The sequence below is a fragment of the Nannospalax galili genome, unplaced genomic scaffold (assembly GCF_000622305.1).
Source record: "Nannospalax galili isolate Female #2095 unplaced genomic scaffold, S.galili_v1.0 scaffold198, whole genome shotgun sequence".
Taxonomy (NCBI): domain Eukaryota; kingdom Metazoa; phylum Chordata; class Mammalia; order Rodentia; family Spalacidae; genus Nannospalax; species Nannospalax galili.
This window is the reverse complement of record NW_008341748.1, coordinates 634,550-661,702: the sequence shown is the minus strand read 5'-3', so window position 1 is coordinate 661,702 and position 27,153 is coordinate 634,550.

The window sequence follows — 27,153 nt, the reverse complement described above, 5'->3', positions numbered from 1 at the left end:
ACACACACACACACACACACACACACACACACACGAGAGAGAGAGAGAGAGAGAGAGAGAGAGAGAGAGAGAGAGAGAGAGAGAAGCAGAGACATGACAGGAGTTGGGGGACGGAAGGAAGCAATAAGAATGACATAAATATGGCACTCCTGAAGAAAAAAAATGAATTTGTTTATTGTAATTTTCACCTCCAAAGTTCTTATTTGGTTCATTTTTCTGTATTTAATTTTTAATATTTCCAATAAGGTGCAAGAATTGATTATATCCTTTCATCAGTGCTTTTAGTTCTATGCACTTATTTATGTCTAATCTGAAATGATTTTTCCATTTAATTTGATATCTATTTACTCATACTAATCTATTGTACTCACTGCTTGTTTTATACTCTACGGGTCACACTTCATATTTCTCGTCACAACATAATTTTTGAAGAAAATTTAACAATTTAAAATAGCAGTTTGGGTACTGATATATAGTTAAGAAATGGCTCAGCAACTAAAAGCATTGGTTGCTATTCCAGTGGACCTTGGTTCAATTCCCAGCACTCACATGGCGGCTAACAACTGTCTTTAACATGCGGGCATTTCATGACACAGGTGCATGCACTTACTTATGCAAGCAGGTAATACACTCATACACATAAAATTTAAATATAATAAAGAAAAAAATTCAAAGAATTTATTCCTTAATTTTTATAATATTTACTTATTTTTTTGTGTGTGTACGTGGGCACATATGTGTGGTCATATGGACACTGTGGTGTGTGTGGAGATCAGAAGGCAACTTGTGGGTCCCAGGGATCATATTCAGGTTGTTAGGCTAAGCAGCCAGTGCCTTTACTTCCTAAGCCATTTCATAGGTCCCAAATCAAGGATTTATTAGTTGCCTATTTATTTGTCAAATGATGGGCAGCCATATTTTAGTGAGGTGTTTATATCTTCCTGATCATAGTTTTAAGTCTCTACTGTTGTTCCTCACTAAGTCATAAAGTTGGTTATTCTCACACTCATTCACTGATGATAATGGTAATGGATGGGCTCTTTTTCACTGATCATACTCAGTTATAAAAGTCTGCTAATTTCAGCAATATTTGGCCCATTGATCTATTTCTGAGTGACATATTTTCTCTCCAGTAAAAGAGTGTTCGGTGGACAGGAAAGAAGTGGAGGGTAATCTTTTTAGATTGCTTCTAACTACCAGCCACTCTCTATGAATTGAGAACCCATCAGCTTCTAGAACCTGTTAGAGATTTAGTATTCTAAGAGTGCTTTTTTGAAATTTGAAAAATGAAAATTGAAAATGAAAATGAAAATGAAGGCAGCCTTTACCTCTAAAGTGCACTCATTTAGGACTTGACATCAGAAAAAGGTAAACTCGGCATTCAAAATGCTAATGTTCTTTTCCTTCTTAGGAGAAATCTCTTTGGCTAGACATTTGTGTAAGATGTCAGTGGTGACCCAGATGGGGACACAGCTTCATGCTGCCTTACAGCCTGAGAAAATCCATTATGTTTTAAGGATTTCAACTGAGGTAAAAGAGGAGTTTTGACTTCAAATCAGAAGAGAATTTAGTGACTGAATAACAAGAAGCAGAGTTGGACTTTAAGATATTATTTTATAGATTATAAATCTGATAGTTAAGAGAAAGAGAGGCACTCTGTTGTAATGTTTTGTCTTTCATCTCTAATTTGTTAATTTGGATTTTCTCTTTCTTTCTTTTGGCTAACTGGCCTAAGAGAAGTACACTGAAGGAAAAACACCACTGTGCATGGGAATGGTTTGTCAATGAAGCAATCACTTTATTTTCTGTGCAATAATCTTATATACCATTTTGGCTCATTTATAAGGAATTATTGTCAGAGTCTTTAGAATTCGTCAAACACTTTCAGTAAAGTGGCAGAATACTAAATTAACAAGCAAAAATCAATAGATTTTCTATCTATCAATAGCAAACATATTAGGAAAGAAATCAGAAAAAAATCAAAGTCACAATTACCTCAAAGTAAAACACCTAGGAATATATCTAACCAAGGGAATGAAATGCCTGTATAATGAAAACTTTAGTATATTTAGAACACAAATTAAAGAAGAGAATAAGATGTTAAGAAAGCATGTGCAGATGGATTAGAAGAATTAGTATTTTGAAAACAGCCATACAAAAGCAACCTACAAATTCAGTGCAATCTCCATCAAAATCCCAGTGTCATTTACAGAAACAAAACATAATTTAAAATTTTACAAGGAGGTACAAAAGGCCCCTGATAGCCAAAGCATTCCTGTGCAAAAGAAAAATGCCAGAGATAGCACCATACTAGTAAAAATAGCATGGCACAGAAGATAAATAAAAGATGCAAACCTGAGTGTGCACATAATTACAGCCATCTGATATTTGACAAAATGCCCTAAAAATAGAGGAAAAGAAAGCATCTTTAACAAGTGTTGGGAAAGCTGAGTATCTTCATGTAGAAGGAAAGAAGTAGGTCCGTATCTCTCCATGTACAAAAATCAACTTCAAATGCATCAAATACCTTATTGTATAACATGAAAGTTTAAAACTAATAGAAGAAAAAAGTATACAAAACGTTTTAAGATATAGGTATAGGGAAAAGCAGAGTAGCACGTAATTTGCACAGTAAGCAACACCACCAATAGGAAAATGGGTTTGCATGAAACTAAAAAGGGTTTTCACAATAAAGGAAACAATTAGTTGAGCAAAGAGGCAGCGTTCTTGTTTGTCTGTCACTGTGATAAAACACTGACCTAAACCAAATTGGAGGGCAAAGTGTTTTCTTTAAGTCACAGGTTACTTAATCAGTGAAGGAAGTCAAGTAGGAACTCAAGACAGGAACCTGAAGGCAGGAACTTTCACCTGTTAATGTAACAGAGGAAATTCCTCAACTTTGTTTCCTTCTTCCTAGGTGTGTCAAATTGAAAACCAAGTCTAGCCACCACCGAGAGCCTATAGAATGGAGCTAAATCTTTCTAACTACACATCTGGCACAGGATTAATAACAAAAATGTGAATAAAACTCAAAAAATGAAACACTAAAAGCCTACATAATGCAATAAATTAATGGCCTAATGAAATGAGCCTACTGTTCTTAAAAGATGAAGTAAAAATGACTGATGAATATATGACAAAACATTCAGCATCACTACCCATATAATAAATGCAAATAAAACTGCCCCCTGCCAGAATGAGAATCAGCAAGAAAACTAGTAGCAATAAATTATGGTAAATATGTAGACAGTTACCTTATCTATGACTGTTTGGAATATAAACTCATGCAGCCACTATGGAAATACGTATGCAGGTTCCTTACAAAGTTAAAAATAGGTAAATATCCAAAGGAATGTAAGTCTGCATACTGCAAAGGCATCTGATTATCCACAGTCTTTGTGGTGCTATTCACAATAGCCATCTACATCTACTTTTTCAGCCATATCCCAAGTGATCACGTAAATATGAGCACCACTAACTGAACTTAGTAGGTTATATGGACAAGCATGCACACACACACACACACACACACACACACACACACACACTAATTAAAGAAGAGATCACAAAACTGAGAATGAGCAAATTTCAAGTTTAACAGGAAGATGCTTTATAAAGGTCTTTAAATGGAATTTTCTATGATGCTACTTTTATTAACATGATTGTACCTTCTTTCTGGCTTCTAAAGATTTATCATATTTCGTGCTTTTCTTCGAGTTTCTCTTGTTTTTCAGCACGGCAATTGATCTATTTTCCACATATATTTTCTGACATTTTTAGGGATTTGTTTTGGGAATTTAAATCCCCAGTGTGTGCTCAGCCTATCATTCTGAACCAGAATCAAACATTTCTTTTAAGTAGAACTTCTATCTGAGGTACACTTAATCCTAGCCTCTAGTCATAATTTACCAACAGAAATGAATGGCCTTGTACAGAAGAAAATATGCAGAATCTGAAACCAATGAAATATACGTTTTAGTCTTAACTCTAATAGTTGTAATTCAAGTCTCCTTAGATAAAGTTATTTGAAATCTCTGGCTATTACATTTTATTTAAATAAGTTATCAATAATTCCTGCCATCAACACATGTATAAAGTTTAAAATAGACACATTATAGTGCCTGTTATTTAAGCCATTACTAATAAAACAAAATTATTATTCTTATAAATAGAAAACGTATTCATCAAACATAATCAGCTTTTAGAATTTTGCAGTTTACTAGTTTAAATGCATCATTAAAATTCATTCTTTAAAATTTATTGTGAGCTACAGTTGTATACATACTAATATTTTAAATATATAATGATCATCCATATTATCTAAACTCTCCCATGTTGGTGTGTACACTCACACACTTCTATCAAAAATACAAATTGATAAAGATTGGGAAAGAAGAGCATAGATTTTTAAATTAGTAAAATGATCAGATTTTTGCTTGTAAAGAAACTAATCTTTTAACCCTAACTTCTTAGTGTCCTATTGTGAACAACTGGAAGCTCATATTTTTTTTTATTGACACATATCATTGCATAATCTGTGAGCATCTTATACAGTAAAAGCTGAGTTTTTAAATTAAAATTGGTTTAAAGTATCAGAGAATAAAATTGCACAACAGTTTACCCAGACTGAATCAAAGGAAAAACATACCGGTAAGATAAGTGAAAAAAATATCAGAGATGAATCATTCTATTTTAAATCACATGGTATACAGTGGAATTGCTCCTGGAGATTCCTTATGGATTATTAAATTGTTTGTACAATTATCTAGTCTTTCAAATTACTAGTGAATTGCCTCAAACCCAAAATGAGCCTTTGAGGTGGGTCACATTGCACAATAAGAAGTAAAATCTTCACTAATAAATATAATCTGTACTAGAGAGTAATTTTCAAACTACTTGTCCTCATTAAGTATTAAAATATCAGAAACATTTGTGAATTCAAATGTTAATCTGAACTTTTATCAATACTCATTACAAAAATTTTATGACAGTAATTATAACCGACAAGTTTTAAAATTAAAATGTAAATAAAATAACAATTTACTAGTTTTTGACAGTGTTACGGTTAGAACCCAGGACTATGTACATACTAGACAGGCATGCTACAACTGAGGTATATCTCCAGTTTGTTACTAAATGTAGAAAAAATTAAGGTGTATTTATCTTTACTATATAAAGTTGGTGAGGTCCTAACTTCTAATAATGAAGTGCTTCCTTAACTTCTAACACATCACACACCCTGAGCATGCTTATTGGGTGTTGTGAATCACTCTATAGATATTATTATTCATAGTAAAATGTATTCTAATTAAAGATGCAGAAAGAAATCAGAGCACTGATTTCATTTACCTGAGTTATTATGCAAATATTTCAAGAATGTATCATGCTGGGCCTGAGCAATAGGTCTATACTAGAATTCTTAGGTACATTCTAGAAAAAACAATACATAGCTTTGAATGGATCATTAAGGATAATTTTGTAAGAACTCAAAAGAATACCTATATTTAGCATATGGTAAAAAATTTCATTTGCTTAGAGATATGAAAGAAATAGGGTTTCCTCTAGGATCTATGTCCTCTCCTTCCATGTATATTTGGCTGAGTTTCAATGCCACCCATGAATTCATTCCTATTGAGAGGGCTTTAGTTCCAATTAGATAGTTGTGGATTGCCCGGCCCCCAAATAACAGTGCCACTACTGCAGCAATAGAGGTAGTTTGCCATGCCAGTAGTTATGGTTATTAGGCTTTATGGCTGGGTTGGATCATTAATTGTTTTTCTCCCTTAACTGTTTGCATACCATCATCTAGCATTATGATAACCAAACTTCAGTTAGAAGTCTTCCAGGTCAGTTCCTGTCTGTTGTTTCAAGTCCTGCATCTGAAATATGTCCTGTCTTCAGCAGTAGGGTCTTATCTACTAGAATGGGAGATAACCAAGAGGTTTGGTAACTGTGTTATTTTGGGAGTCTCCTGGACCACCCTCAACAACCACTCAAAAGGAAATGCCTTCTCTCTGGCCCTGTTTTCCTTGCCAAGCAGCTCCCACATATACATATGCACTGTTTAGACACTGCATGTGCATTTCTCATGGGGTTTTAGGGCATCATATTTTCCTTTGGGTTTCCTAGCCCTCAAGATCCATTCATCTCTACTCCTCTTTTTCCTCCTGTCCGGCCTCCCTCCTCCCTCCCAGTATAAGAGACCCCGTTATCCCACCCACTTTCAAATAACACCTGCTTCCCAACATGCCCTCCTCTCCTGACTTCCTTCTCTTTCATATCTCTATACAAATGAAATTTCTTGCCATATGCTAAATATGGATCCTTATATTTATTGATAAGCATACTGTGCACCACTCATCAAAGAAGCTTCAGGTAAAGGCTACTGCAGAATTCCACAACTGCTCAGACACAGAGAATATACATCTAAAAAATGTCCAGTAATAGGTGACACATCTACAGTTGAACTTCTATACCTAAGGGTCATGTAACATAGCAGAACAAGGATCAGAGAGAAAACTAATGCATCCCTCAACTCTCTCCTTATAAAACAGAGTACAATGCACACAGAAGGCCGCAACTAGCCATGTTTTAAGGAATGACAGACTGCAGCATGTGTATCCTTGGATAGACGCCTATATTGAACCTCACTCACTCATGGCTCAGGGACCATTGCGAAAGACAGGACAGAAAGATTGTAAGACCCAGGGCTGATTCATGAACACAGGGAAACAGAGGCTTTCAGACCACTGGAGGCTTGCACATGTGAACATGTAGCAATGGTGACATCTAACACAGGACCCCTGCCAACTAAATCAGACAAGGGCCCAGAGTGGATTGAGAGAAATGGATGACAGGTTGGCCCTAGTCTTGGAACTACCAGAGACTAATCACTACTGAGTGAGGAAGAGTATTCCTTCATACAACATATACATGGACTGACTAGACTCCAGGGGCCGAATTTACACTGAAGGACATCTGGGTACAAATACTTGCCTGGGTAGGCCTTAGCAAGTATGGCAGAATACATGAGGTACAGTGCGGGGCATAGATGGGATAGGGGGTCTAAATTTGATTAAGAACTGTTGTATGAAGTTAGAAAAATGCAATAAAAACTTTTTAAAGAGGTGAAGTACAGTGTTACAAAGTTCCAGTATTCTAAAGAATATCCTAGTCATTAGGAATAGAATGTTGGTACAAATGCTGACAGTGAAGGTTAACTTTTATAATGCCATAGATGGAACCAAGAGACACACTACTGAAAATCAAGGGAAGAGTAATTCTTGCTATATAGTGACAATTTGGCTGAAATCTATTCATATATTTGTATGTTTTGTGAAAGGTTCATCCTCTGAAACATTAAATACAATATTCGTCTGAAGACATTTCTAGGGATTAAAGGCACAATGTATAATATCTTTTCTTGAACACATAGTAAGATGCAGATGAAATTGTTTAAATATTGAGTTTTCAAACAAAATGGAAGGAAATTTTCAAACACTGACAGGAAGGTATGGCATAAAAGGAATTATCCTTTATTGTGAGTGGGAATTCCAAATAGTATAGGCAATTTGAAAGACAGTTTAGCAGTTTAAGCTTCCTCATACAACAGAGCACGATGTATGCAGAAGGTCAGAAATGACTAAGTTTCAGAGACCAAGAGACTGTAAAGCACATGACCCTGAATAAGATTCCTATCAAAAATGTCACCCACAAATGACTCAAAGACCACTGTGGAAGAGAAGGTGGAAAGACTCTAAGAACCAGGGTTGGTGCATGAACATAAGGAAATAGAGGATTTCAGGCCTCTAGAAACTTGCTCATGAACTTGTAACAATGGTGACAGCATGTACAAGACCTATGCCGATGCAATCAGACAAAATCTAGCATAGAACAGGGGAAATGGACTGTGGGTCCCAAGCCTAGCCGAGGAACTATTAGGAAATGATTGTTGTGGGGTGTGGGAGACTTTATCTTCTTTAAGGGAATGATTGTAGATAGGCTAACTAGATTCCAGTGGTTGAAGTTGCACTGAGGGACACCTGGATATAAATGCTTGGCTGGATAGGACTTAACACACATGGCAGAATGCATGAAATCCTGGGGGGCAGGGCTATGGGAGCCATGGAGTGGGGAGGGAGTCTAAATTTGATTAAGATTTATTATATGAAATGCAAAAAAACCTCAATACAAAATTGTCAGTCAAATATATATATATATATATTTCAGATACAAAAAAAATAACAGAATGATGTGATCCAGCAGTCAACATCCTAAGTTTCAGTTCAGGTGAGTTTAAAGCATTTATCCACACACAAACCTCCATGCATACCTTTAAAGAAGCTTAGTTTATACTTAATAACCTTGGAAGCAATGAGTATATCATTCAGTAGGTTCATGCATGACAAATAAAACAATAAAATATTGTTTGATGCCCCAAAGAGAGGTCAGGCTGTGAAAATTCATGAGCATCACTGAGTGAAAACAGGCAATCTGAAGAATCTGCATACTGTGATTCTAGCTATATCAAATTCTAAAAATATAGACCTACAGAAACAGTAAGAATGTTGTATGAATACCAGAGATTGTGGAGGCTGGAAAATGAATAGGTAGATTATAAAGGAAAAATATTCTACATGATACTGCAATGGTAGATATATGTCAATATGTTTATACCAAAACTATAAAATATAGCACACTAAGTGTGAATTCTAATGCAAACCATGTTCTTGGAATGGCAATAACATGTCAATATGAAGCTCTCCAACTATAAGAGATAATTATAACCCTTGTGGTGTGGGACAATTATAGTCATGAAAATTCTTATCATATGGAGACAGAGGCTATATCAAAACATTGGTACTTTTCACTCTGTTTTGCTCTGAAAATATAACTGCTCTAAAAATACTATGTATGTCAGTATGTGTATTTGTGTGTGGTCTATTTTCTCTCAGTAATAATGGATAGCTAAGGCTGGCTATCTTTACAACCAAAAGGATTTTTTTAACTCCTAGCTCTGGAGTTTCAAAAGTATGGCACTCCTACTAGCTTGGTTCTAGTGAGGACCCAATGACTGATAATATCATGAGTGAAAGCAGTTATGAGAGAAGGATGTCAACTAAATGAGGAAAGCAATGAAGGTTTGGAGGGTCAGGCTAAGAGTAATAGATGGTCAGTAAAAACTGAGGGATTACTCTAAGGAATTGTTTTAGAGAAACAGTGGTATGATAATTTTCAAGTGTTCTCCTGGGTCTATTGAATGGGTAAAATGGCGGTATGCCAGTGCCCTTTATTCTGCATTTCATATTAGATGATTGGTTAAAGACTTTTAAGCAAGCTGGAGATCAGTCTAATTAACTGTATCTTTGAAAAATGTGAGGCAGAGAAAATCATTTGGGTATATACCAAAGAGAACAAAGCCTTTGAATTCTTTTTTTTTATCTCTACAATAATATCCTTCATAAAATCCTTCTATCATTTCAACTGCGAAGTAAAAACAAAAGCTGAACAACAGTTACAAGGCTTATGTTTGCATGTATTAGTGGTGACATTATATATCTTAAAGATTTTATGATTAAGCAAGAAGATAGATAAATATGCATACATTCATTTTACAAGCAACAAAATATACAATTTCCATAACACTGTAAAAATATATTCATAAGAGAATGAATGGAAATAAATCAAAATTTATCAGAGTAGCTGAAAATACAGCTCTGTCTTTGACTTTCTTTTTAAAATTTATACCGGATACACTCAGTTGTTGCGGAACTCTCACCGAGCCTTGACCATCTGCCCTTTGTCTCCATTCTCGGCGCAGCGTCAACTTAGACTTGTCTATCTTGCTTTTTGCATTCATTATCCAGGAATCTAGGCTTTCATCATTCTTAATACACTGACTAGAGGCTTGCCAGTTTTCTGCTTTAGATTTCACGGATGATGTCATTGCCTAAATACAAAAGATCATTTCTTGCTGCTTCAGCCAAATTTCATCACTTACACTTCCCAGAAGCCTCCTCTCATCTTCAATTTAATGTTATTCCTTCTTAGTAATTGATGTTTTTCTTCATTTATTATTGGTGCTAATCAAAATATTGCTCATATTACTTAAGGCTATTCACAAAATAATTACAAGTGTTTTTTATTCGCACCTTTATAATAATGTTACGTTTCTGTTAGTGACAAAACTGAGAGATAAGCCGGCATACTGCAAACAAATACACCTATTCTCTTGAATATAAGAAAATTCCTGAGTTGGGGATAGCTTTGGATAGGATATAATGAACATCAGTTAAATCAGCACAGAAGAATAATGTTATCTCTATCAAAAGAAAGTTCTCCCCTAGCACACCCCTGTGTCGATCATAGGCTCATATTCTATTTCTGTCCAATTTCAAGTTTCTGGATATCCCAGATTATTGTACACTGCACTTGGAGAGTCCAAGGCATGGCATTTTTCTTTGAACCTGCTACCTTGAATCCATATATCTCTAATAATCAGCCATAAATGGATCATTGCACTATCACTGGAAGAACTGTTTATCCTGGATTGGTAAGGAACATATGCCTTATTTTCTAATGATCTTTTTCCTGTGTCTAACCACCACTCCTGAGCTATCAGTATAGTATAGCAGTCACACAAATACTGAGGTTACACATATCAAAGGCCAACAAATGCTTGTGTTTCTACCTAAATATCTTTACAATTAGCTAGGAAGATGAGACATCTATATACATAGTGAAACATAGTCAGGAGCACCGACTGCTGATCAGAACAATATAATGGGAAAAGACACAGCAGGAATGTATTGATTAATTTGTCTTCTTTTGACTTCAGCTAATGAAGCAGAGTTCCACAGATGCTAGAGGAATAGAGAGGCTAGTCTTTACATTTATTTATTAACATATTATGCTTCCTTTAGGAACAGAAATAAAACACAACTGAAAATAACAAATAGGAAAGAAGGTATTCAAATAGAAATGTAATATAGAAAGAAATATCCAGAGCAATTCTTACATATTTATGGTATTTCTATATCTTTATGCGAAAACTACAGTGATGCGAATGCTTTAGGCATGTTCAATATAATACCATTATATGTTTCCTCTTCAAATAGTTAAATATGTGAAATGTATGGATTGGCCATTTGAAATCAAATAACATACTATTTTGGCCCAATGTTAGATGAAATAGGAAACAATAAACATCAAATATATAAAAATTGAAAATGTCTGTCCACACCATAGACAATTTTTTTTATTTAGGATTAAAACATACCTTATTGTACAAAATTGTTCACTTTGTTGTATTATCTTTCACAAAATCAAACTGGAAAGTTTTAGGACTGAAGAGAAGACATAAGCCTCAGAATTTTAGAGCTAGAAGGACTCCAGTTATAATCTTATGAGTATTTTCTTCACATTTCATAAGAGCGATAAAAAGATTTCCCTAGTTGTTGGAGAGTGTCAGAATCAGGACAAGAGATCAACTTTATGACATTGACACCAGAATTGATTCTAATTAAGCATTCTGCAGAAAGCAGAATTTATACCTTAGGATTTAAAGATCATTATTTAAGTAGGTAAAAACAAAGGGCACCAAATTTAACAGCACGTCTAAGGGTTTTTAGTTTTCTGTATAAATATATAAATTTCTTTACCTTGGCCTATATGTTCTTGTAATAAATTTTATGTTCATACTGATTTTGCTAATGATCACCTTACAGCCAAAAGAAATGGAAATAAAGACATATTAAGTCCATTATAATACTTTGAGAGTGAACTTTAAAAATCATCTTCTAAGTCTTTTATAAATCCCAATAAAAGCTACTATAACTTGAAAGAGAGATAACACTGGGTTGTTTATAACAATAGTTTCTAATGGTTTCAGTCAGTTAAATTATCTTGTAGATCTTGTTTTTTGAAAGTCTTATAAGCTATAAGAAGGTTAGTAATAGCGTAATTTGAATCAAACAAATGTTATACTTGTAAACAATTTTTCCATAAAAGAACAGTCATTGAATTTACTTCCCTCTTCCTGCCCAAATATTTTCCCTGATATATATTACTGAAGAAGCTTCTGGATGACAAAGTCGTTTCCCATATGATAACTGTATTTTCCAGTGAAAATGAGAACTGATGCTTTTTATGCGAAACACTGGCAGCCAGGTGATAGACAAACCTCAAGAATGCCTATGCTTTACCATAATTTTGAATGTATTTGGAAGGATTTCTACACTGCATGAGAATTACACAAGAGGCAATTGCTTAGTGTCTAATGTCTGTAATAAGTATGTGCATGCCCTTCTTCGTCTCTTACTAATGAAAAACAGTTACACAAATATCAACTTTTGTGACTTCAAAATATTTTTCACACCAGTTCATGTGATTAAAATACACTAAGTTAAAATAAGCAGAGGCTCATGATTAGCTCCATTTTTAGATGAAGAATTTAGGTTTGGAGAGACAAAATGAATTGTTCAAGGCCATGAAAGACATAAAACTAAAATTGGGTTCTAAGACTATGATCTCTCTTTTAAAAAGATGAAAGGATACATTCTGATAAGACAAATATATTTGACAAATTATAGGATCAGATTTATCAAAGGCATATGTTTAATGTTGAAATCATATAATTCACTAATTGGAGTTTCCATACCATTATACCATTATCACAATTAGCATCACCATTATTAAGATTGTTATTTATATCATATTCCACATAGTCCATTTCATATTGAATACTGTCCTTTCTCAGCCTGTCTACTTGTTGATAGCCACTACCAACTCTCTTTCCTTCCTCTACCTATTCAATCATTTCACAAAGTCTTGTGGAATTTTTCTTTTCAATAACATATTTCTTCTCTTTCCTTCATCCTGACATTTACTGATGTAGTTCATTTTTTACCTCTCAGAAGGAAAAGTAAATAGACATGTAATGGCTTTGGGGCTCTAAGATTACCTTAACATCTGCCTTTTAATCTGAAATTAACGTGTGGGCTATGTACTAAGACCTACACCCCCCCCACCCACACACATACACACACAAATGCATACATACGTAGATACTCACACAAACACACCTACCTTAGATAACTGCTATGATTTGAAAGTGTCCTCCGAAGACCCATAAAGAGTTAGTTCCTACCCTAAACCTGTAGTGTCACTGGAAGGTGGCAGAAACTTCAGGACATGTGGCTTCATATGAGGGAGATGGGCCACAGGGAACATGATGCTAATGGGGATATTGATACATACAGCCCTTCATCTTTTCTTCTGTATCCAAAACTCCATTCTGTGAACCTCTTTGCTACACAATGTGTTTTCTGTCACCGCTGGGACGTCCAGACATAAAACAACAAGGCCAGCTAACCATGGATTAAAACCTCTGAAATCCTAAAACAATATAAATCTTTCCTGCATGAAATTTGATTATCTAAAGTATTTGTTATGGTAATGGAAAACTGACTAACACAGTTGCTTCAGGGACAAACTACAAATTCCTTAGCAGGAGCAAAACAAGATCTTCATAGTTTGATCCCAAAATAGCTTTCAATCCTTTTCTTTGAAAATTTCTTTATATTTTCTGTTCAGCACAGGGATTTCCTCCCAGCTCTGACATACTGTGTTTGTGTGATTTCTTAAAGAAAATGGTGCTTTAGAGACATAACAAAACACTGTGTTTCCTAACTTTCAGAAATATCTGTGTGTTGTGGTAAGAGGGGAGAATTTTAAATACAAATTGTGGAAATAGTGCTAGTCAAGGGAGAAAGCAAGTGATGCATGGGAGTAGAACTAAAAAAATTCACACAAAATTTCATTTTACCTCCAAGCTGTGAACTCCAAATCAGCATTAATATGATTTGTTATATTCAGAGCCGTTAAACTGGGTGATCTAAGACAATGAATTGTAAGGTGATGCTATTACAGCATTAAAAATTAATTGGTTGTGGTAGGAAAGAAAACAACATGGCATAGTACATATGCAGAAAACAGCTTGAGAAGGCATTAACAAATGACGGGGCTTTGTTGCAAAAGACAGGGGCCTCCCAGGTTCTCTTTTCAAATGACATTTTCCTCAGGATAAATTGCAGTGTGTCTGAATTAGACGCATTTTAATAATGACTGAATTCGATGTATTTTGTGACTAATGTGATTGGATTGGCCAGTTAAAAACTGATGACTATTGTGGATTATTCAGCTTTTCAGTGGATTATGTGACCACATGTAGACACAGTAGGCTAGTGTAACTGATCAAACCTGAAGCCTTTTAAAATTAGCGTTCTGATTCTCCTCTTCTTTGGTTTCTCTAGGCCTTTCCTTTCAAAGACAGCCTTGAGCCCTCTGTCCCTTGGGCATGCTGCCAGGTTGAAGTAGGCATTGTAACCAAGCTCTCAGAACTCTGAGAATCTCTGTATTTTATGCACAGAGAAATCCACGAAACATTTTCCCAAGCTTATGTATCATTCAGAGAGAAACAAAGACAGGACACAATCAAAGATCACAAGAAAGTTCATTTAAAATAGCCAAACATTTGTTGGGTGGAAAATCATAATTTCTGTGTCCACACAGCAAGAGGAAGAAATGTAGATGTTTTGAAACAAACAGGTTACAGGAGAAATTTTCAAACATTAAAAAATTCCCTTCACATTTTAGATTTGGAGGAGAGTATACTGATCTGCATTTACAACTTTATTGAACAAAGGCATAGTTTTAACTTTTAGGTTTGTAGTTTCCACCTATTTCAGCTGTAGATATTTACCCACTATTGAAAATTTGTAAAAATTAGCTCACAGATAATTTTATAAATACAAATTTTAATTTTATCATGATCGAGGAATAATTCCAAATATGGTTTAAGTCGTCATGAAAGAGCAAATGAATAAATGAGAAAGATTTTTCCTCTGATTCTTATGCTTAACTCTTACCCCGAGTTAAGAGAATGTTTTGACCCAGAAAAAGCTGAAATGAGACCCAGATATTAAATTATAAAAAATAAGTAGTGATCAATGGTAAGTTATTTAAAATCTCTAGTCCTTTTGGTTAAAGATTGTAGTGTAATTTTCCTTATCATAGTAAAATGTTTGTTTAGAGGACATTTTCTGACATGACCTGACAGGAAAGAAAACCAAAGCAGTTAAAAACAAGACAGAAACATTTCCATTTTTCCTTAATTTTAAGTAGCTAGAGAAAGACTTGCATATTTGTCTTTCTTTTCATCTAGATCTTCAGTGATTTACGGCTAGTGGTTAAATTTTAAAGTTGATTACTGATCAGCATTTTAATTTTCCTTCTGAAGAAAACTTAAAAACAACTCACATACACATAGTTTAAGAGAATAAATAAAATCAGAACAATTATGAAGCAAGTTCTAAAAGAGAGAACAATGATCATAAAAATTAATTGTAATCAGAGTTCAATAAAACTAAGAAAAATTAAGGGTTATAGACTACCTTAAAAAATATATTAACTGAGATATAAGTCACATACTGTGGAAATTTAACCACTTAATGCACACAATTCAGTATTTTTTACTAAATTGAAAAAGTTATATAATCATTACCACAGCATAAGTTTAGAGGAATTATTTTTCTCTTGTTTTAAAAAGATAAAATTGAAAGGTAAAAACCATATATATTTATGTTATACGATATGATGTTTTCATAGATGTGTTTGCTATGAAATTAAGTCAAGCTAAATACCATATCTATTACATCTCATTTTTGTCATGATAAGATGTAGTTTCCAAGTAGTACATGAGCACTATTATAAACCAGAGCAACTATAGCCGTTACAATATAAAGAACATCTCCCCAATTTATTCAGTCTAGGCGATAAAACTTTATTTCCCATTACCTAATACTTTTAAATTCCTCTCTTCTCCTTATTTCCTGGAACCTTTTCATGGAACATATGATTAGCTCTTTGTGAGTTGTTGGACAGTGTGGTCACATAGACAGCACAAACATTACTGATTATGGCTATTCCTCTTGGTCTTCTTCCAGCGCTTGATGATAATAGTCTGTTACTGAAGACATGACAATAACTGAGTCATAGGGCATGGAGAAGTCAGAGTGGTCCTGAGCTCAAAGCTCTATCCATAGTGGCTAGCATTCATGTTGATGGTTCTATGAATACTACCAGAGAAAAAATAATCAACAGTCTTATCCAGCTGTGAACCCTATAAGCTACAATCATGACTGGCCTGGCCAGACAGGTCCACAGTGCATTTCATGTATTTGAAGATACTTTTAGAAATCCCTGTCTTTGAGGCTGGTAATATTGCTTAGGAGATAAGATAAAGTACTTACTAGGAAAGCATTAGGTCCTGATTTAGAGCCCCAGCACTCATGCAAGAGCAGGGCATAATAGGATATATCTGCAATCCAAGCACTGGGGCACAGACAGGCAGATCCCAGTTCTTGTTGGAAGGTCATTATTGTTAAACAAGTGAGGTTCAAGTTCATTGATTGGTCTTCTATCAAGAATAAATTGGAGAAGCAACTGAGGAAGATATCATGATGTTCACTTTTGTCATCCACATGTGCTCACATAGACAAAGTCACACACGAGTACACACATAGGTGACAGGAAAGAAAGCCCTATCAGTTTGATGCCAAAAGCTCTTTTAATATTTTAATATTTATCTCAACTCGAGTTCGAGTACAGTGGAGTTACACATTCATCTGAATAAGAATGTGAGCTACATGGATTTTTAATGTGTGTATGCCTTCCAAACATTCAAATGTAGCAATTGGTATGGACTGTATTATCTCTGCCCAAATTGCTAGACTGAACCCCGCACACCCAATGTGACTGAATTTGGGTATAGAACTTTTAAAATTTTGATAAAATGATGATGGATTTAGAATCAGAATCTCAATAGGTACCCTAGGCTAGCCTCAAACTCCTCACATGCCTGCTTCTGCTTGAAAGTTCTTAGAGCTCCCACCAAACTGACTCAGAGATTAAGATTTTAAGGAAGTAACTCAAGGCATATTATGTTATGAGTAAAGTCTTAGTTCAAAATAATTAGCATGCTTATAGGAGAAGGAGAAGAGATCAGAGATGTGTGCAAAGAGACAAAATATCAGATTCAGACACAGAGAGCCAGTAGCTCACTGCAAGCCAAGGAAAGACCCTAAGAGGGAGTTATCTGCCACTGAGTTGCTGTTAGCACTCCAGCCTCCAGAACTGTAAGAAATAAATGCCTGTTGCTGAAGGAAGCAGTTTGTAGTATTTTGTTAGAACAACCAAAGAAATCTAAATTTAAGATAAAACTATTTGGCAGTCTTGAATTTTATTTCTTTAGCAGAGACTACATGATAAATTTTCCTTAACTTGTTCTAATCAGAGAGTATCAGTAGTAGAGAGCTTGCCTAACAGGCATAATGTCCTTGACTCCATCCCTAGAACCATACAAACACACAAACACTGAATCAGTTTACCAAAAATTGTTTTTGGTTTCTGGTGCATACCACTAATTCCAACATCCAGGAGGATGAGACAGGAGAATTTTAGGTAAAAATACAGACAGGCCTATGTACTGAGATTTTGTGGCCACCTCCCTCCAAAAAAAAAAACAAAGAACAACAGCAACAAAACTCCAAACAAAAAATTACATGAGAGGTGCATCAAATAACATTTAACTGAGATTTTGGCTAGGTAGTGAAACAAAAGTAGGGAACAAGAATGAATGGGATGAGCATAAATGGACAATAAAATTGATAGGAAACCATTAAACAGAATTTTCTTCAAATAATAATTGGTGTGTATTTAATAGATGATTATAGAGAACCTTCTATGTGTTTAGGTACTATGGCATTTGCTAGAGAAAAATGAAGAAAATGAAAGTACTAAGCATATGGTACATGGAGTCTCATGAAATAGATAAATAGAAAACAAACCAATAAGCACAAAGGTAGCAAACTCTGGCTTGTGACTATAAAAATTAATGATGTTCCAAAGAATGATATCACAGACTCTTTAAACTTTTCAAAGAAATGTTTTCTGGAAGACTTCTTGTTGAAATACAAATATAACACCAACATATGAATACTGGGGAAGTGTTCCATGTGTGGTACAATTGCCAACATAAGACAGGATTTGAGCTTGCATCTAAGCATGATGACAGCCCAAGAGAACATGGAAATGACTCTGTGTACCCACTTTCTGGTTGTGGGACACATGCTCAGCAGATCTCTCACTGATGGCAGTTGAGGTGACCTATAATCACTAGAAGTGTAAACATGATAAAGGCTGAGGAAAAAAATAAGGAATAAATTTTCTGGTTTAAGAAAGAAATAGATGTTACAAATGTATGCAACTGTGGATCCTCAGATTCCTTATAATGAATAACATTTGGAAAAATGATAAGAATTCAGTGAAGAATCTGCAAAACTAATATTCAGTTATTCTTCAAATAAAATATAAACAAAACAAAAGTGAATGAATAAATGAGAATAAACAATTTAAAAGCTAGGTGTGGTGACCTACACTTGCAACCTCAATACTCAGGAGGCAGTGACAGGATATCACAAATTTGAGGCCAGTCTGGATTGGCTAGTTAGAAGCTGTCTGAGAAAAAATTTGAGTAAAAAAATCTTCGATTAAAATTTAATGTACTGTTCTTAAATTTTTTGACAAATTTAATAATTTTTCAAAAGGAAAATAAAATAATGACAAGGAGGGCAACATTTTTCCAATGAATTCCAGAAAATAGTTCTGAAACACAAATTAGAAATATGCCAAAGTAATTTTTAAGCCAGTTTGAACAGAAAATGAGCATAGGGGAAGTTAGAGAATCATAAATTATACACGGTTTTGCAGTCCAAAAGATAGCCTGTAAAATTATTTTAAGATGACCAAGTAGTAATAAGAATGTTGTAAGCCAAGGTGTCATAAAAGCAGAATTTGACAATTTGCAAGTGATGCAGTCTAGTGATGTCTACTGACTGCAATGAGTGAGACCAGGTCCGGGGCTTTGGACATAGTAAGATTAGAAATGATTTCCTCCTTCACTAAGTGAAGGCAGAACAGAGTATAGAGGTAGACAGAAGGTGTGAGAGTTCCTAGTGTGAGCTTCTATCACAAATGATTGTGATGCCATTTTATGAGGGACGCAGCTCAAACTGGACTAATAACAGATCAGGTTCATTTCATCATATTAAGCAAAAAGCATGTAGAGGTCATAGGCTTTGCTTTTATTTCACTTTAGTGAAATGATAGATATTAACTGGGAACTGATAATTGAATTCATCTTACAGAGCATGAGAACACATAATTGCAAAATGTTTTACAAATATTTAGTTCTGCAATTAGTTAATTAAAAATCCCTAACTGGATTGCAACTTTTGTGTTGTCTTGTAAATTGTACTGTTTCTTTTTTTACCTACCCTTCACAGTGATAAAACTGGACAAAACGTGTGCAGACTGTCTTTTTTTTTTAATGCGTTTGACTCAGGATATATGTTCCCTGTTTCCTTCTATGTGCATTAGGACTTTGATTTTCTTCCTAAAATTTTTCATTTTTCATTGAGCTTTTAAAATTTCATACAATATTTCCCACTCAAATCCAGACCATCTCCCCCATCCATGCCTCCCCCTATACACCCACTAAACCTTATGCACTCTGCCATGCATGCTGTGTCCTATTCATTCACGTGTTTGTACCCAAATGCCCTTCAGTTTAAATGCATCTGCTGGAGTCTAGTCATAGATCAGGTGATCATATGGGCTGTCATATTCTCCCTCACCCAGCAGCAATCAGTCTTTAATAGTTTTCAATCTAGTGCCGGCCCACCACCTATTTCTCACCTCCCCTTTGGGCCCTTGTTTAATTGAGCTGACGGGTCCCGCAGTCAAGGCCACCGCTGCCTCAGGCTCACATGAGCAAGCCTCCAGTGGCCTGGAAGCCTCGACCTCGTTGTGTTCATGAACCAGGCCTGGCTCTTACAATCTTTCCACTTCCTCTTCTGCAATGGTTCCTGAGCCAAGGGTGGGTGAGGTTCCATAAAGAAGTTGTATCCTACACTCTACAGTCTCTTCATCTCCAAAACTTGTCCAGATGTAACACACTCCGTTGTACATGCAAGTCTCACTAGTGAGAGTTGGGGGTGCAACAGCCCTCTCCCTACCCCTTATTTTTCTATATTCCGTCAGCCTTGGTTGTAAAGATTCGTCTGAAGATGTGTCACCTAGTACTGGGCATCTCCCATGTGTATTTTCTCTGTTCCTCACCAGATGTGCAACTCTGCAGTAGCCTCCATCTGTTGCAAAAAGAAATTTCTTTGATGAGTGCTGTGTGGCATGCTTGTCACTCCAAGGGAGTTCTCTTCTATCTGGCACTGCATTTCCTGTCAAACAGCTCCTAGGTATACATATGCCTTAATGTTCAGACACTCTATGTGCATTCCTCATAGGGTTTCTAGGGCATCACTTTTCCCTTTAGGTAAGATGTAAAAGAAGGAAAAAGAAGAGGGAGGGTCCATGTTCAGACAGGGTTTATAGCTGAGGAAAATTTCCGAAGGAAAGTCCTTGGAGGTTTAGCTTCTGTAGTGCATAACAATCCTACTAAAATAAGAAAACAAAAATTAAACTTTGAATCTGCTTAAGGGGATGAAATTTGTGGGACACAGTTTTAGAGAAGAAGCAGCTACTCAGAAGCTGGGCTCTGGAAGTCTATGGCAGATCACTGGTGTCCTTCAATGTCATCAACTGAAGTTGAGTGTCATATGTGGGGCACGACTTACTAATGGCAACAAATTTCAGTTACTTGAAGGTCAAAATTAATGGATTAATAGAATATGAATTAATAGAACATGAATTAATAACTTTTTACTTATAAAGAAACTCAACTCAACAATAACAAATGCAGATTGAAAATTATGCAATATGAGTTGGAGGATAGTTCAGTCAGTAAAGCATGAGAACCTGAGTTTGACCTCAAGCACCTAAAAAACAAAAAACAAACAAACAAACAAACAAAAATATGGATTAATAGAATATGAATTAATAGAACATGAATTAATAACTTTTTACTTATAAAGAAACTCAACTCAACAATAACAAATGCAGATTGAAAATTATGCAATATGAGTTGGAGGATAGTTCAGTCAGTAAAGCATGAGAACCTGAGCTTGACCTCAAGCACCTAAAAAACAAAAAACAAACAAACAAACAAAAAAAAAAACAACAAAAGAAAGCCTTCTAGTCCTAGTGGAGAGGAGGTAAAATCATGAAGTTCCGGGGGTTCATTGGCCAGCTAAGCTAGTCTTGCCTGTTGGGTGAGCTCCAAGTCAATGAGAGACTCTGTCTCAAAAAAACACAGTAGACAGCTACTGAAGATTGATTCCTGAGGTTGGCCTCAGGCTACCATGTGCACTTTCAAGCACAACAACACACACACACACACACACACACACACACACACACACACTGTACATGGCACACCCACCCACTCAATACCACACAAGAAAAAATGCAAAAGACAGGCAGACGTTACTCTGAAGATATACAAATGATCAACAAACACTGAAAAAAATCATCTATATCATCAAATATAATAGAAATTAACACCCAAGCCATTTATATATTCCAAACTTATTTGAATGTCTGCTATAAAAATAATAAAAAATTAACGGCATAATTAAAAATATGGAGAAGCTGTAGCCCTTGTGCACTTTTGTTGGTGGTGGAAGCATAAAATGCAGAGCATGATTTTTCCTCAAAAAGTGAAAATATAATTACCATATAATCTAGTAATTTGGTTTCTAGGTACACATAAAAAATAATGAAATAAGAGACCTAAACAAATTTTTGTCAACCCATCCATTTAGTAGCATGAGGCATGATGCCCAACGTATAAAGTCAGACAAGGTAACCGTAAATAAATGAAAGTAAATAAATAAATAAATAAATGTGATATATATTTTATTAATCTTTAAAAATAAGATAGTTCTGAGGAATGTTACAACATGAATTAATATTCAGAATATTATGTCAAGTAAAATACTCTCATCATGAATGGACAAATATTGTAAGAATCCTTTTATATTAGGTATCTGGAGTCATTGGATTCACAAAAACAAAGTTTAATTACAGTTACCTGGGGCAGGGCATAGAACAAATGACATTATGATTTGATGTACACAGAACTTCAGATTTAGAAGATAGAGTTTGGGCAATGAACTATAGTCAGAGTTAAACAACTACACATGTGAAATATATACCAAAAAACAAAACAAAGTACTCCAAATTTATGATAAACACACAACACCAAAATATTTAAGATATAGGTAAACTACCACCACTAAAAGGAAAATATATAGCTAACAAAAATCCATATCTTAATAAAATAAGATATAAATTAGTTAAGGTAGTTTTTCACTTTTTGAGGTTGTCAAGGAAAATTCACATTAAAGTCCAAATATGTACAAAAAAGGAAAGACTTGTGATCAAGTGCTAATGAAATATAAAACTTACAAACAGTTGGAAAATAGAGCTAATACTTGTGCTGTTTCACTAAAACAATGAGGAAATTATTTTAAGCCCTAGTAAGTATACCAAAAATAAACTGAAAAGACAGAGCTTGAATGTGAAGGAGTAAGTCCCGCAGACGTCAAAAGCTGAACAAGCTTTAATGAATAAAGAAGGAAATTCTTCAAAATAACATAGCATAGGAGTTGACCAAATCCTGTCCAACACTTGTGCTATTTATTTCCTTAAATGTACTTTGGCCATAGACTCATTTTTACGTGAATGTAAACTATGGTTTATTTCACACTTCAACAGGAAAAATGAGCAATTAACAATGACCATATGAGCAATAATGAGTAAAATATTTTATATCTTTTATATTAGACTGAAAGTTCCCCCATGCTCCTTATCCATAAAAGTCTTCAACTTACTAATATGAAAAATGGTGGTATACTGCAATTGGAATTGGTATTGGTATATTGGTATATCCCTTAAGATCAGTGGCCAAAGAAAGATCTGCTTCATTGTTTCTTTTTAACAGTCACTGCTGAGGTACTATCTGGGTGACAAAGCAAGAAAAATAATATACTCAATGTGATTACAAAGAAATTATTTGAACACATAATTATCTGTTTCAAAAAGTCATAGATAGAGCTGAATTGAGCAAATGATCAATGTAAAAAGATAATAGTACTTCTCCAAGTGCAAAAGAGCAGGGCTAGAGACATAGCTCAGTGGTAGAGTGCTTAACGAACATGAGTGTGGCTCTGGGTTCTCACTCCGGCACCAAAAAACTTCTCAAAGGATAAAAAATTGAAAATCTACCATTTGAAATAATATTAAATATATAATATTATGTATAAGCAAATGATCAATGTAAAAAGATAATAGTACTTCTCCAAGTGCAAAAGAGCAGGGCTAGAGACATAGCTCAGTGGTAGAGTGCTTAACGAACATGAGTGTGGCTCTGGTTTCTCACTCCGGCACCAAAAAACTTCTCAAAGGATAAAAAATTGAAAATCTACCATTTGAAATAATATTAAATATATAATATTATGTATATATTAGTATACTGCAATATTAAATAATAATATTGAAAGAGTAATATATTTATGATAAATTAATAACGGAGACCTAAATCCTTAACAATAAAAATGGAAAAACTTTGTAAAGGGTAATTACATTAGACTTAAATAAATGCAAAAGTACACTGTGATCATACACTGGGAAACTTACAATGACTACCAGTTAATTAGTTCCAATTTGAGGTAGAACTTTATATAAAATCTTTCCAATCCTAATTTAAAAAAAAACACTGTTGTTTTATAAACTTCAAGTTTAAATCTAAAACCAATGCTAGAATACTTCAGTCTAAATTATCTAATTTTTAAGAATAATGTTAGAACATTTGTGCAGATTCAGAACTTACTATGAAGTATAATAATGGTATATATGAAGTGAAAATATGTGAAATATAATGCAGTGTTCCAAACTAAATCCAGCTGTATATCCATGAATTTTTGTAGGTTTTTACAAACACTTTTATAAAGTTGTTATTGCAGTTCAGCGAAGAAAGAGCAGCTTTTTTGATAAATAGTGCTAAATGCACTAGGTAGCCTTATAGACAAAAAAAATAATGGACCTTCTAATACACACTATGTAAAAAACTCATTTCAAAATGGACTATCTCCCACAATTTGTGTCTTTGATTTTGGACAGGGTTTCCATAAAGAAACTGATGGATACTTTGTCCATAAATGATAGTGATATGTATTCTAGAAGTCATTTAAGATTTTTGAATTTTAAACTACCCCCATAATTTCTGAAGTTTAGTCCGATCACACGCAAACTGAGATAAGCAGAGTCATCCTTTGTACTGATAGCTGGAACTCTTAATACCGGCTTTTTCCCTGAGGATTTACACCAGTAAGGTCCAGTGTTCCCATTGACGTAATTTATCATTTATGAAGCCTAAGAAAATGTAAATAATCTGACAAAAAACTCATAATGACAAAATTTGATATTCCATAGATAATTTATAATGTTAACCTAATATTTTAAACAGTGACCAATTCTTTTCACAAATATTCCTTCAGAAACTCCGTGCTTTACGTGTTTCTTTTTAAAAAATATTTATTTTATTTATTATTTTTATTTTATGTGTATGAGTGTATTGCTTGCGTGTATGTGAAAAACACCTGTGTCCTGAAATGCCCATGGAGGTCAGAAGAGGGTATCAGATACCCTGGAACTGGAGTTACAGATGACTGTTAGCTGTCATGTGGGAGTTGGGAACTGAACCCAGGTCCTCTGCAACCTCTGCAAGAGTAGTCAGTGCTCTTAACCACTGAGACATCTCTTCAGCCCAAAAACTACATGTTTCTAAAATGTAAGAAAGGAAGAAAAGAAAAGAAAGAAAAGAGGGAAAGGAAAGGAAAGGAAAGGAAAGGAAAGGAAAGGAAAGGAAAGGAAAGGAAAGGAAAGGAAAGGAAAGGAAAGGAAAGGAAAGGAAAGAGAAATGACTACATATAAATCTTGATGTCTATTTCCCCAATCCAGCTGCGGGGTGAGGGTGGGGGGTGTCTTAAACGCTGTAATCATTTAAAAATATTACCTTAGTTTTACACTTAAATATTTAAAAAATGCAGACATGAAGTTGTTAATCTCACCTGAATAAATGAGAATGCCACTGAATTCTACAAAAATAACTTTCTACTCTCTATGTGGGATTTTGAGATTATTGCTTGACTGTAAGATGAGTTTCTGTAATGATTTGATTTCTATGTTTTAGAATTGTATGGCTTGTATAGAGATCCTGGCTTGAAAATTGTGCTTTTGTTTTCTATTTCTTCATTTTCTAAGGGGTTTGTTATAATCAAAAAGTTATGGAATGAACATAGCGATCCAAGTAGTATCTGCAACAGAATTGGTAATTTGTGTCTCATAGTCACATCATCAGGACTGATTCTGTGTTTTGTCATTTATGTGAAATATATTTATGAGCTAGACTTTTTCTTTTGGCTTCAAATTCACCTAAGACACCAGGGTTTTCTTTTTTTTTATCCTTGTGTGAAGGGACTCGAAAAGTGAAAGATATTTTGTGAGCTAAAACAGAAATAGTACTTTAAAAGTCATTTTCTCCCTAGGAGATGTATTATAGTTTATTATATGTATCAGATACTGAGCACGAAGTGAACTGAGAATTTAATGGAAAGAAATTCTCCTTTTATTTTCATCTGCGCCTAGAATTGGGGGTTCATTTCTGATATATCCCAAGAATTTCAGAGAAACCAAAATTTTCTACTGAAGTTTTGTGCTGCATCATATGTCTACCAGGACTAATCTTTCTGTTCCTGTCCTGGCTACAACAGGTACACCATGAGTGTTCTACACAACACCTTAGGTTACAGTACAGATGCTCTCAATCCACTTGTAGAGATGACTGTTTTATTTTTTAATTATTTAATGTATATATTGTGTGTGTGCACAGCATGTGCACATTCTCACATGCTACAGAACACATGTGGAGGTCAAAGGATAGCTTGCAGATGTCTGTTCTCTTCTTCTACCATGTGGGTTCTGGTGATTGAACTCAGGTTATTAGTCTTGGCAGAAAACACCTTGTCCTGCAGTTGTCTTGCTGGGCCAATGCCAGTGTGTTAGATGCAATATTTTCATTTTTATTCATTTCACTGAAAAATCAATTAATACTGTCACCGATCTATGTTGCATATAATCATAAACAAACCAAACCTTTACTGACAGTGCCATATTTCAACAGGTTTTATTAACAAAATATTATTTTAGATGAAGTAGTAATGACTCACAAGGAGCAAAATTCATAAAAACAATTTAAGTCATAAAATACTGGAAATATCCAGTGAATAGAAGTGAAAAAAAAAGATACAAGACTGATGAGATCTTAAATTAAATTTTAGCATGCGAGAAGACAGTTATTGTAAAAAGGATTCAAATACACATACCTCCATTATTTATACTCAAAAACCATTCTGTCTGAAAAAAAAATAACCAGGAGTAACTGTTGCATTATGGGAAATGGGAAATGGGAAAAATATTACCATTTCAAATCATTCCAAAATGCCTAACTAACTGCCTTTAAATTGATTAGAAATTATTATCTGCATATCTGAATGACAACTACGGTGTAGTTTGAAAACTTCTTAGTGGTGTTTTTATATTCCACATGAAATGATCACATTAATTAACATAACCAATATTTCACTTAATATTGTCGTGGTGATGAAGTTCAGTTTGTCTTGGTTATTTTGACATCTTGAACTGGATTTAAATATTGGCTGTCTATATTATTTCTTGGCCTCTGTGCACAGAAGAAATTTTATCACTTGCCTTTTCCTTATTGATGCTTATCTTAAGATGTTTATAACTCTGACATGCTTCAAATTATATTTGGGGTGTAACTCCCTAGTTATGCAGGATATTGTATCGTGTTGTTACCTTGCAAATATAAACATTTCCTTCAAAAAACAATGGTCAGGAAACAACTATTGTGATAAGAAATATAACGACATTTAATGAGATTTAGGTGTTAAAAGTCAAAATGTTTTATACTAAATAATCCTAGGAGATAACTTTAATACAAAAAAAAAGGATCACACACACACACACGCACACACATGCACACACACACACACACAC